The sequence below is a fragment of the Hoplias malabaricus genome, chromosome 14 (genome assembly GCF_029633855.1).
Source record: "Hoplias malabaricus isolate fHopMal1 chromosome 14, fHopMal1.hap1, whole genome shotgun sequence".
NCBI classification, from domain to species: domain Eukaryota; kingdom Metazoa; phylum Chordata; class Actinopteri; order Characiformes; family Erythrinidae; genus Hoplias; species Hoplias malabaricus.
In genome coordinates, this window is record NC_089813.1 from 17,215,893 (window position 1) to 17,227,769 (window position 11,877).

General features: G+C 36.5%; 1 protein-coding gene across 2 annotated transcripts in view; it reads right to left on the bottom strand.

Annotated features, from left to right (window-relative positions):
* ralgps1 (Ral GEF with PH domain and SH3 binding motif 1) overlaps positions 1 to 11,877 on the bottom strand; it is a 165,307-nt gene that overhangs the window by 52,082 nt on the left and 101,348 nt on the right. The gene's annotated exons all lie outside the window — the stretch shown is intronic.

The window sequence follows — 11,877 nt, forward strand, 5'->3', positions numbered from 1 at the left end:
CTCATCCCCTCTCAAAAAAAAACCCAAAAAACTGTAATTCTGGAAAATCCCATATGAATATCAATGGAACAGTGCACAGAAAAAAAAGTAGAAGACATTGCCACAGAGAGACATTGTATGCCTTAATGATTTGACACTGCATTTTATCATAACTGATTGCAAATCTTTGACCTTGTCTGCTCACTTTTTCTGTGGATGGAAAACTTAACTTAAGTCACATGCCTGTGGCCCTCTGCATGATACTTGCAACAGATCAGGTCTTGAGAAAAAAAGGCACTCTTCTAAGCTGAGATCAGCTCACAGTTGATATCATGTACTGCAAAAAACGTTTTATTTCTCATGTCAAATACTGTTGTATTATTATTATACCTATGAAATAGGTCCAAAATATTCCCAATGTCACTACCTGTCTACAGGGTACTATGGGGCCAAAAGTTTGCGAACATCTGCTCATCCAAAATTTCATCTGAAATGAAAGATTTCAATAGGCCCTGAAGTACCAATTTCAAATTTGCTATTGATGTTGGATTTCAGAAACTCCTATTTACGTATAAACCCCTGCATGTTCTTGTCCATGAATACTTGGAAGAGCTCATTTCCTATTATGAACCCCTCTTAGATCACAGGATGCTGGGTTTCTACTTATTCAGAGAATTCATGATTCCTCAGCAGGGAAAGAGATTTTTCATATTAAGCCCCAGTTCTATAATTATTTGACATATGGAACTGTGGTAAATTGAGTTGATGGTGCTGTTGTCCCACTGCACTCAGCTGATGGTAGAGCAGGGAGATGCCAGTATTTCAGGGTATTCTTGTGTTTGATGTTACCTTCTGGTTCTCTTCTTTTTTGTTTGGCTATTATAGTTAGATCTACCTTATTCACTGACAATATTCACTCCGACAATATTCTTGCTCTCTATATTCCATACAGAACCAATGACATCTAACAAGTTTCTTCCAAGTTAATGGCTGCCCTCAGGTCCAACGCTATCCTGATGGAAGACTGACTGTCGGGGCCTTTTGCTTTGAAACCAGATATCTGCCCTCCAATCCTGGCATCCACTGCACACCACACCTCCACTCCACACTCAGATTTCATATATGTGGTATCTGTAATCCTCATGCACAAACACTTGGATATATGATGGGACTGATTCAGCACAGACCTTAAGTAAAGACCTCCACTTATTCTACAGACTCCTAAGCTGCTTCTGCCTATGTAGTTTCAAATTAAAGCTGCTTTGTTCGTAATGTGTTTGGCCAGACTATGGGCTTCAATTGTCTTGCTTCCTGCCTATGTTTCATCCTTCAGTTTTGAGGGAGTTTGTCCTTACCCCTGTCATTTTTTGCTTGCCCCTGCTTTGTGACTCTTTCAGGTTATAAAAAAAGGGCTATACACATAAATTTGACTTGACTTGACCATAAGGTCATATGCAGCTCCTCCAGAACATCTAGGTTTCATGCTTTTTCATAGAGATTATGTTAAATTGTCCTGTCCATGGTGGGTGTGTTTATGCACTTTTATCATTTAATCATGCTTATTATTTTCAAAGAAAGCCATGGAATTGCAAGGTGTCATTTTATAAGTACCCATTTTCATCTGCTCCCTCATCACTTATGCACTACTGGTCTGTTTATATCTCCACCCCTCTACAACCATTCACACAACAACAACGTGTTATTTTAAAAGGGTTGGAAATAAATGCCCCTCCTGTTGGGTTCTGCAGAAATACCAAGAGGTTGTTTATTGTAGAGTAAAATTTGAACTAAAGCAATGGCATTCTTTTAATGGGTAAATTAGATGGTGGCTATTAGCTTCTGAAATCCATAACCTTACAGGTTACAAAAATTTTATGCATACTTATATCTTTTAATTTGGTCCTAACACGCAGGCATTCAGTCTGTAATCAATTCCAGCCTTTCTAGATACACTGTTATCATTTCTTGTTACTTGGAGCCGTATCTACCCTATGATAACCAGATTGCTGCGTGCACTTTATTTTTTCCAGACGAAGATGTTTAAATGTAGATATCATTATCTTCACTGCCTTGCTCTGTTAAACAGAAAGCTAGACTCAGTCTGCTATGCAACACAAGTGCAGTCAAACAGAGGCAACCCAATCCATGGAGTAAAAGTACAGAAAAGAAGGACCTACACAGGGGAGTTTGTGTGCAGGATCTACGGAATGTTCTAAGAAAATGGTCTAAAGGCAGTCATCTGAGATCACTCAAGAAACACATTTCCCAGCATTCACAGCACTTTGAACTGAAAAAAAGAGTGATCAAACTGCTGGCACAATGAGCACGAACCAAGGCACATTCACACTATTAGTCGGTAAGGGCCCCATGTGGTCCAATTTACATGACTTCATTTTGAACCAGAGGTGCTATTCAGAGACTTGTGAGTGTAATCACTCTTACAAAATATCTTCTTAAAATGCTCCCAAAACAGATTCAGTAACAACAGCATAGTTCTGAAACAACTGTGCAACATGGCATCACAAATCTGCAAAACAGTATTTTTTTATACTTGTTAGTTGCAACCAAAAAAGAACATGAAAATCTTTGAATTCTGGAATATATATTGTAAATAAAATAAAACAGACCATACAGCTGAAGCTTGTATGAAGCAAGAATGGGCAATATCCACTTGCAAAACATTTTTTTCTCAGTTTCCAAAATAATAAGAAGTGTATTGAAAAGAAAACTATTATGTAAAATACAAAATACAATCATGTATATCAGTGAAAACATTATAAATATATCTTTGTAGTATTATCAGATAAATAAATCTTCAAGAGAATGGATAAATCAAAGACTGTGTTTATTGCATTTTTTGTTAAAAAGCCTGGATAATCTGGAAAAAAGGTTTGTATAACAGCCAAGTTATCATTAATATATCAAGGACCTCCAATCATGAATTTATCAACCAATTCTAATTCTTCTTTTTTCATGGCTGAAGTGGCCAGAAACTAATTATATAAGATGATTACATTCTACCGTTTAGCTATGAAACTAACTCACTGCAAATTACTCCAGTCAAAATATGCTTTCCACCATAGGAATGTTGTAATTTGGCCAGATCACCCACCCATAGGTTAAAGTTGCAATCAACACACAAACTGGAGTGGGATCCCTTTGATGGAGTGACAGTCACAGGCGCTGCTTCTCCTGTGGTGGTGATCTAACTCTTCAGTTATTCAGTCTTGTCTGGTTCTGTGAAGCAGTCTTTCATTAGAATAGTAGTTTGTGTGTTAGTGGCAAAACAAAGTTGCTGGCCACGTCATCAACTCCTGACCTACAAGGAAGGTCTGGAGAAAAGGATGGGCTCAGTCACAGTGTTTACAGCCATGGAGTCCCTGATCCCTCCCTGATGGAGTGTTCCTGTAGTACAAGTTGAGAAATAGTCAAATAGTGTCAACACCACCAAACTGAAGTAGTGTTCTTCTACTACTACTACTACTATTACTACTACTACTACTACAGTACATCTACATAAACTCTCCAGCTTCCAAACTCTTTCTCTCCATAACTGTTGGGATACAAAATATTTAATATTATTATTATTATCGTTACACTTATATAGCGCCTTTCTAGACACCCAAGGACGCTTTACAATCTACACTGCTCAGAACGCTCAATTCACACACACACACTGGCGAGAAGCGGCAGCCAAACGCGCACAGCGTACTCTCAACCAGAAACGACCGTCCACCTGGAGGACTGCGTCGGGCACTAGGATTTCACCCAGGACAGAGCGCCAATCCATATCTGGGCACACACATTCACACTCATTCACTCACACACCAGGACAGTTATTACAGAAGCCAATTCACCTACCCTCCATGTTTTTTGGACTGTGGGAGGAAACCGGAGCCCCCGGAGGAAACCCACGCAGACACGGGGAGACCATGGAAACTCCACCCAGATGGGACTTGAACCCAAGATCCCAGCGCTGGGAGGCGAACGTGCTAACCACCAAGCCACCATGCCGCCGTAATAAATACACTGTCAGAAATTTTGTCAATGTGGTGGTACCTTTTGCTGTCTCTGTGGTGGTACCCTGAAGGGTACATATTTATACCTTTAATTGGGGAACCATATTGTACCTTAATGAAATGTAATGTGTTATCTATAAGAAACACAACTGGACTTTTAAACACTTTTGTACATTTAAAAGTACATTTACACTGTTTATACATTTAGTGACAGTAAAGTACCTCTACCGTACCTTTTTATAGAATAGTGGTCCAAACTGCAACATATTTTCCAGAGGCATTTACTATTATGCCATTTTTTGATATTTGATATATGACTCAGCCTACATAGTATATTGAAGTACTATGTCGATTTTAATATTTGTTTTAGGGTTTTTTTTTTTTTTTTTAGTCCATTGCTGTCAGTGATTGTTGTATGTGATGTCTGTAAGCTACTGAGACCTTGAACTTCCCCAGGGGATCAAAAATGAATGAATGAATGCATGCATGCATGTATGTATGTATGTATGTATGTATGTATGTATGTATGTATGTATGTATGTATGTATGTATGTATGTATGTATGTATGTATCTATCTATCTATCTATCTATGGGTTACATTCCCAGATGCCAGAATGGCTAATATACATTCTTTAAAAAAAAAGTCCATCACACAACTGATTTTGTTTTGTTGTATGATGCAGCATCTACAGTGAACAATTTAGATGTTCAAATACAAAAAACATTTTTCTTTTTAACAATACCCATTGAAGGATGGTGTGTGTGTGTGTGTGTGTGTGTGTGTGTGTGTGTGTGTGTGTGTATGTGTTTAGTCACAGTTTGGCAGCAGCCGGCCTCTCTGATATAAGGTTCTTCAGACTGATAGCATACAGAAAGGGAAAATATTGTTTTAAACTTCAAAGCCATTTGGGGACACTCAGAGCTACAAAGCATGTCTTCTTAAAAAAGGCAGAGATTGGCTTTGACACATTAAAAGGCAAGATAAGCAAAGCATGTACAATGCAACTGACCATTATCATTACTGTCCAGCAACTGACCAGTAACAGTATCTAAAATGTTGAAATATTTTACAAAATATTTGGGATGGTGCTAGAAAGACTGGTCAAGTTCTGCAATGCTACAAAACAAAATTGTGATAGATCGTTAATGATATGATATCCTTGAATGATAAAACAATTCAAGGACAGTATAATTCAAGGTTTCAATAGTAAAGATCCTGAGAATTTCAACTACAATACATAATATAATTAAATAGAAATCTCTATATGCAAAGGACGAGGCAGGTTGCACTGCATTAAAACACACTATCAGGTAGTGGAAACCACTGCATGGTTTCAGGAACCATTTTCTGTGAATGCAGTTCATCACTGTAAGTTATAACTCGCCAATGCAAGAAGAAATCATATATAAACTGCCTTTTCTGGGCCTAAGCTCATGGACTGATTTGAAGTGGAAATTATGCTGTGGTAAGACAAATCAAAATATAAAAATCCATTTTGAATCAATGGATGCTGCATCCTACAGCCTAAAGAGGAAAGGGACAATCCAGCTTGTTATAAGTACATAGCTCAAAAGCCAGTGTCCATTATGGTACTGTGGTGCATTAGTGCACATGGCATTGGTGACTTGCACATCTAAGGAGGTGTTAATGCTGAATGATATATACAATATTTTGTAGTAACATGCCGCCATTCAGAAAATGTCTTGCAACAGCATGGCTCCTTAGTAAAATAGGGTTAAATTAGTAAAATTAGTAAATTAGTAAAATTGGGTGTTTAATTAGTCCAGACCTGTCACTCATTGAAAACAACTGGTGCATTATGAAATGGATATTGAGCAGCTAAAATCCTGTAACCAGTAAGAATGGGAAAACATTTTACTTTCAAAACTACAGCCATTGGTCTCCACACTCCCCAGATGTTTACAGAGTGTTGTTAAAATGTAGTTAATGGAACATAGTTGGCAAAGTGTTGCTGGCATAAAATATAAAACAAACAAAAAAACTTTCTCACTTTCAGCATTTTAAAGGTTTTATTTGTATTATTTGATGTGATTTGCATATCATTGCATTTTGGTTTTATTCACATGTTGTACTGCATCCCAAATGTGGTTTGTATTTTTCACTTTTTTTTTCTCCACAGCAAAACTCAAATATGGTCTAACATGAGGGGGTTTTAGAACATTTGTATTTTGCTACTATGTGCAACAATAGACATACTAACAGGGAAGAAGGTTCTTAGTTTAGTTTTTAACAATAGAAATACCAAAGTTCAATGTGAAAAGTTTAAAGTGTAAAGCTGATGTTTAGGGTGACCATAACAAAACTGTAATATATTTGATGTTTCTTGGTATTAACAAATTCAAGACCTGAATCCTTTCACACTCCAAGAAAACTGCTAGCAATTGGAGCAAAAGCTTGGCTAAGCCTTTGTGCCCTGCTAACAAGTTTGACAGAAGCATACATGAAACATTTCCTGTGAGTGACAACCCACTTTTCCCCATGATTCTTGCCATGTGAACCAATTTTGATTTGGGAAAGCTCTGACTTGCTGCCTTTTCAATATAATGGCAGAAATACTTAGACTTTTCTTTTCCTTCTGTTTTCACCCACTAGCACTCTTGCACCTGTTTTGGATTAGTGGTGGAAAGAGAAGCAGGCTGCACTGTAACACACTGGTTTTGGAAACTGGCCAAGGACACAATGGATGGTAAAGCATTCAGTGAAGTTCACCCAGTCTAAGATGCAGATTAGACAGCTTCATTCACAAACCACATGGCTGTCTACTACAGTAAAAAACAGAGGTCTTTTTCCCCTTTCCACATCTTACATGTGGAGAACGTATGTCATCTAAATGAAACTGGCTTTGAAACTGGTTACTTTCAAGAGGTTATTTTATAAAAAAAAAAGACCCTGTAGTCAGGCAAAGGTGTGGTCATGTCGGAAAAGATGCAATGTACGCTAAAGAGCGACGATGTTTTTATGCTTTGATCCAGTGTTCAGTGTTGATTCAGTGTTCAGTTGTGTTTGCATCAGCTACAGAGTGCTTTTTTATAAGAAGGCAAGATAGAGATATTAGATTTATAGAGATGCATGACCTTGAATTTGATCACTTGTGGTAAAATCTTTTTACGTTGAAGAAGTGTACAAAAAAAATGACATGGCATTAGAGCAGCATGGTTAATTTCCTGCAGCTAAAACTGTTGTTTTAGGCAAGGTGTGTGTGTATGGGGTCATGAACAGTTCTATATATCAGTCAGGAGAGGACAGAGAGAGAGAGAGAGAGAGAGAGAATATGGAGACTCCTTTTTATGTGACTTTTGACCACAGTGACCTGTATGTCCTGTTGTATTTGCCCTTCTCTATTTCACCAACAAAGGCAAGAGAAACAATTTCCAGAGCTCATCTTAGCAGAGCAATTTCCACACAAAACTTTACTGATTCTTTATTGTAGGCCATATCAGGAAGCAGTTTACTTCCAAGAGTTTTTGGAACCCAGATTGGTCTTTACTTCTTCTACCATATTTCCAAATATGTCACTAAACTGCTCCATCCAAGCAAAACATGACTCTATACTCAGCTTTGAACAAAAACAGTTTATGAGAAAATAGACACGAATAAAAGCCAAGGAATAAAATCACTACAGCACTTTTAACATTCATGTCTTACCATTGTGCCTTGTCTCCTATTCATCTACTAGTACTAGAACACACGTATGACTGGGCAAAGTATTTACCTTATATTCAAAGGATTAGTCAACAATATCTTAAATAAATTAATGTTTTATGTGGACTGCTATTATACCTGTCTGACAAAAATGAAATACTGACATAATTAATTTAAATCTACTACAACCACATTTGTATTACATTAACTGCAATTAACCAAGGTTGTAAGGTCCAAAATAAGATTGTTGCTGTAATTGCATTTTTTCTCTTAATTTATTTAATTAAAAATGTTAAAACAAATCACTACACAGCCTTACTACAAATACATCTAAGCCTATTATCTAAATAATACATAAATAAAATAAAATTATAAAAAAAAATCCAGTATACACCATACTGTGCAAAAGTTTTAGTCACCAGAGTTTATGAGATTAAAAAAGCTAATTATATGAGCAGTAAGTGTTTATTTGCTAAACAAACAAACAAACAAACAAACAACAAATAACACCCAACATTAGAATAAAACCAAATAACAGTATTCCAGTAAGTGTGATATTCTGTGGGAATGTGTCGGTTTAACGTTTTCCAAATCTCTCCTCGTGGCAGTGCGTATTATTTGAGGGTATCATCCAATACCTAGTTTACCTGTTAATAAATAATGATTTTAAATAATGTGTGCTGTTGATTTCACAAATTCATGCAATCAAGAAGAATCTGAGCAAAATTGAAAATTGTTTAAGATGAAGAACATAGTACTTAAATAGTTTTAAATTTGGCCTTAAGGCTCTGAGGCATCAGATAAGAAGTGGGACATCTGAGGAGCCACTCTGAGTTGTTAACTGATTAGATTCTACAGATAATAGTTAAAGAATGCTATACACCAAGGCATTTAAGCAAAGAAAGACAGAAAAGAGTGATGCCAGGCTGTGTCCCATTATTCATCTGTAAAAAGCCAAACCTATGCTTTCTATACTTGACAGGTTATTGAAGAGGTAAACAACAGCTGAGTTGTGACCTGCAATGGAATTACTGTTTCCATTACAAATCTGTACAGGGAACACCTATGGAGACATTTTTATTACAAGGGTGCCTGTTTCAAGGCAATAGTACGACATCCAGCAGCTTGTAAATACCCCCAATCCCACTTCCTGTTCTGGAGAATTAATGATTTTAACAGCACCAGCCTGGCTGTGTTGCTGGATTTATGAGCTCTGCTACTTTCTGTGCCTAAAGCATTTATTAACTCAGAAGACTTATGGAATTTTGAAGATGGCTTCAACAGTAAATTGTAGAAATTAGAAAAATTTGTTTATGTAAAGTTGATTTATATGTTTCAGACCTAGGCCCATTCTAAATATATATATATATATATATATATATATATATATATATATATATATATATACATACAAAAAAAACAGAAGTCTACTCCTAGGAAATGTTACAAACTCTTAAAATGAAGGCTAGAGGTCAGAATCTATCAAGGTCTATATATAAGCAACAGAATGTTAATGGAATTAATGCAATTTATGAATATATGCTGAACCTTGGCCATTTCTAAACATTTCTAATAATGGAACAGGACAAAACTATCACAGAAAATGACAGACTGAATGAATGTAAACTCATTACCTGTATAAAATTTTAAAAGTGTCATTAAAGCCAAGAGTGCTTGAAGGGAGGTTTTAGTGACTTAAAAGGCAACATACACGATTAAAAAAACAAAAAAAAACAATGTAGCTCAGCCAGATATGCTAAGCTTCCTCTCTCTTTGCTCATGGCAGAAAAATGGCAAAGACCCTCCAAACATTGAAAATCATGAAAGGAGATGAAAATATTTATTTTTGCTCCATAGGTTGGTAATAGTGTTTCCACTCAATTGTAGACTTTGCCATTAATTTCAATAGTAGAAACTACTGTTGTGTTTAAGTTGAGTGTTTCATTCACAGTTAGCATTTTCAAGCTTAGAATTAGTTAAATGCAACATAGATAAATATGAAGAGGACTAGAGGACTCCCCATCTAGTTTGCTTTAATTCAGAACTAAGTTAAAGTAAGAAACCCACTGCACCTCGTTCATGTTTTAATTTGCAAGTTGTTCCTGTGTTTGAGTTGCCACAGAAACTCATTTGTAACTTGAGATGTTTGGATTTGTAGCATTTTTGTAAGTGTGTTTAATTTCATGGAAAGCTAGTAGTTGGAGTCCGTTTTACCTTAACTTCATTTATTCATTCATTCATTATCTGTAACCGCTTATCCATTTCAGGGTCGCGGTGGGTCCAGAGCCTACCTGGAATCATGCAAGGCAGGAATACACCCTGGAGGAGGCGCCAGTCCTTCTCAGGGCAACACACACATTCACACATTCACTCACACCTATGGACAATTTTGAGTCGCCAATCCACCTACCAACATGTGTTTTTGGACTGTGGGAGGAAACCGGAGCACCCGGAGGAAACCCACACGGACACGGGGAGAACACACCAAACTCTTCACAGACAGTCACCCGGAGCGGGAATTGAACCCACAACCTCCAGGTCCCTGGAGCTGTGTGACTGCGACTGTTTTAGCTTAACTTAAGTATAACATTTGAAACAGCAAAAATAAGTCAATATTTCAAACCTATGGAGCAGGAATAGAGCAACATCCTCACCCATTTTCATTGTTCAGAGATTTCTCCTTTGTCTAAACACATTCCTCCATGGCCGAGCCAGCAATGCACAGAAATTTCGGACAGAGACTTTCTTTCTTTCTCTTTAATCAATGCTGCGTACAACAATCTGAGCTTTTTCTAGCATGGAATAGACAGGAGAGCTAGCAAATTATAAGGAAACATTCCAAAGTGTGTTGGAATAAAATCAGGCCTTGCAATGAAGAAAACAATGCATCTGATGTTCAAAATTTCAAAGTTTCAGCATTTTAGCATCAGAACTAAAAAAGTGATATTTTACCATTGCTGAACTTAAAATAAAAAAGTACTCTTATTGTAATTCCTAAAAACTCTTAGACAGATCAAGGTGTATGTATAAAGGCAGATACTGTTATATTCCTCACAATCAGAAAAGCAGACATGTTTTACATCACTGTCTGTATGCATGTGTAACACTGCTAGCCTTTCCTGTTTTTTGTAAGTGGACTGTTAAGAGCATCTGGTAAACTGCTAAACACAGCTGCTTCAAAGAAACTTTCAAACAACTCTGAAATCACCTAAAACAAGTCAAGGTCGAGAAAGCAGAGAACACAAAAACAGCAACATCAGCTACCAGGTGGCCAACTCTAAATTCAGTGGAACACGTTCAAACTGTTCATAACTTTAAATAGAAAACAATAGAAAAATATTTTCTTCTATTTGTCCTTAGAATGGTAATTAAAACTATACAATATTTACTATGTTAATAATTTTTACAGCCCTCAACTGGATAAGTGGTAACAGATAATGAATGACTGAATGAATTAATTAATTATTTTTACAGAACTTTTGGTAGTCCATTACCATATTTTTCAGTGATTTTATCACCTTGTCAGTGTTAATCACGTTTGATAATACTCGTCTAATGTCTGTGTACATTTACTTCATGCACTTCATGTAAGCTTGTCCCACATGATAAGTAGTATCATATGTTGAAGGCTTTTATATATCTCAGTAAGTTCATTAAAAATAAATAAATAAACAAATGTATTTTAAAAGTTGGTTGGTGTGTGCTTTATAAAAGTGTGTGCTATCAAGATTTTTCACAATGGATTTGAATGTGGCTGAGCTAATAATATTTCAGAACTGGAACTGTCCATTTTATAATCAGTATTTTTGATTGTAGGCATCCTTTGGTGTTAAGCCTGCTGGTTAAATGTTAACATTTACTGCACTCTCATAAAAAATCTCAGAACACTTCACACTTTAAAGATGAAGTGCTGCTCAATTCTGCTGTGTCAAAAGCAGTGGAGAGGTATTATGCACTATTCCATTTGAGATGAACCACTTATACAAATCAGTGACTAATGAATGACAATTTTTACATATTTTAATGGTCAAAATAACTGGCTAACATTTGTTTTCCTTGTATGTAATATGCATTGTATTTTATATATCAGAGAAGCATGAACTCTTCTTAACTGTCTCACATGATTACCCAGTTGGGGACTGATTCCTGTGACATTACTGGTCTTTGCTCAATGGTGCCAGATGACAGCCAAAAGGACAAGAATAGCCACAGAG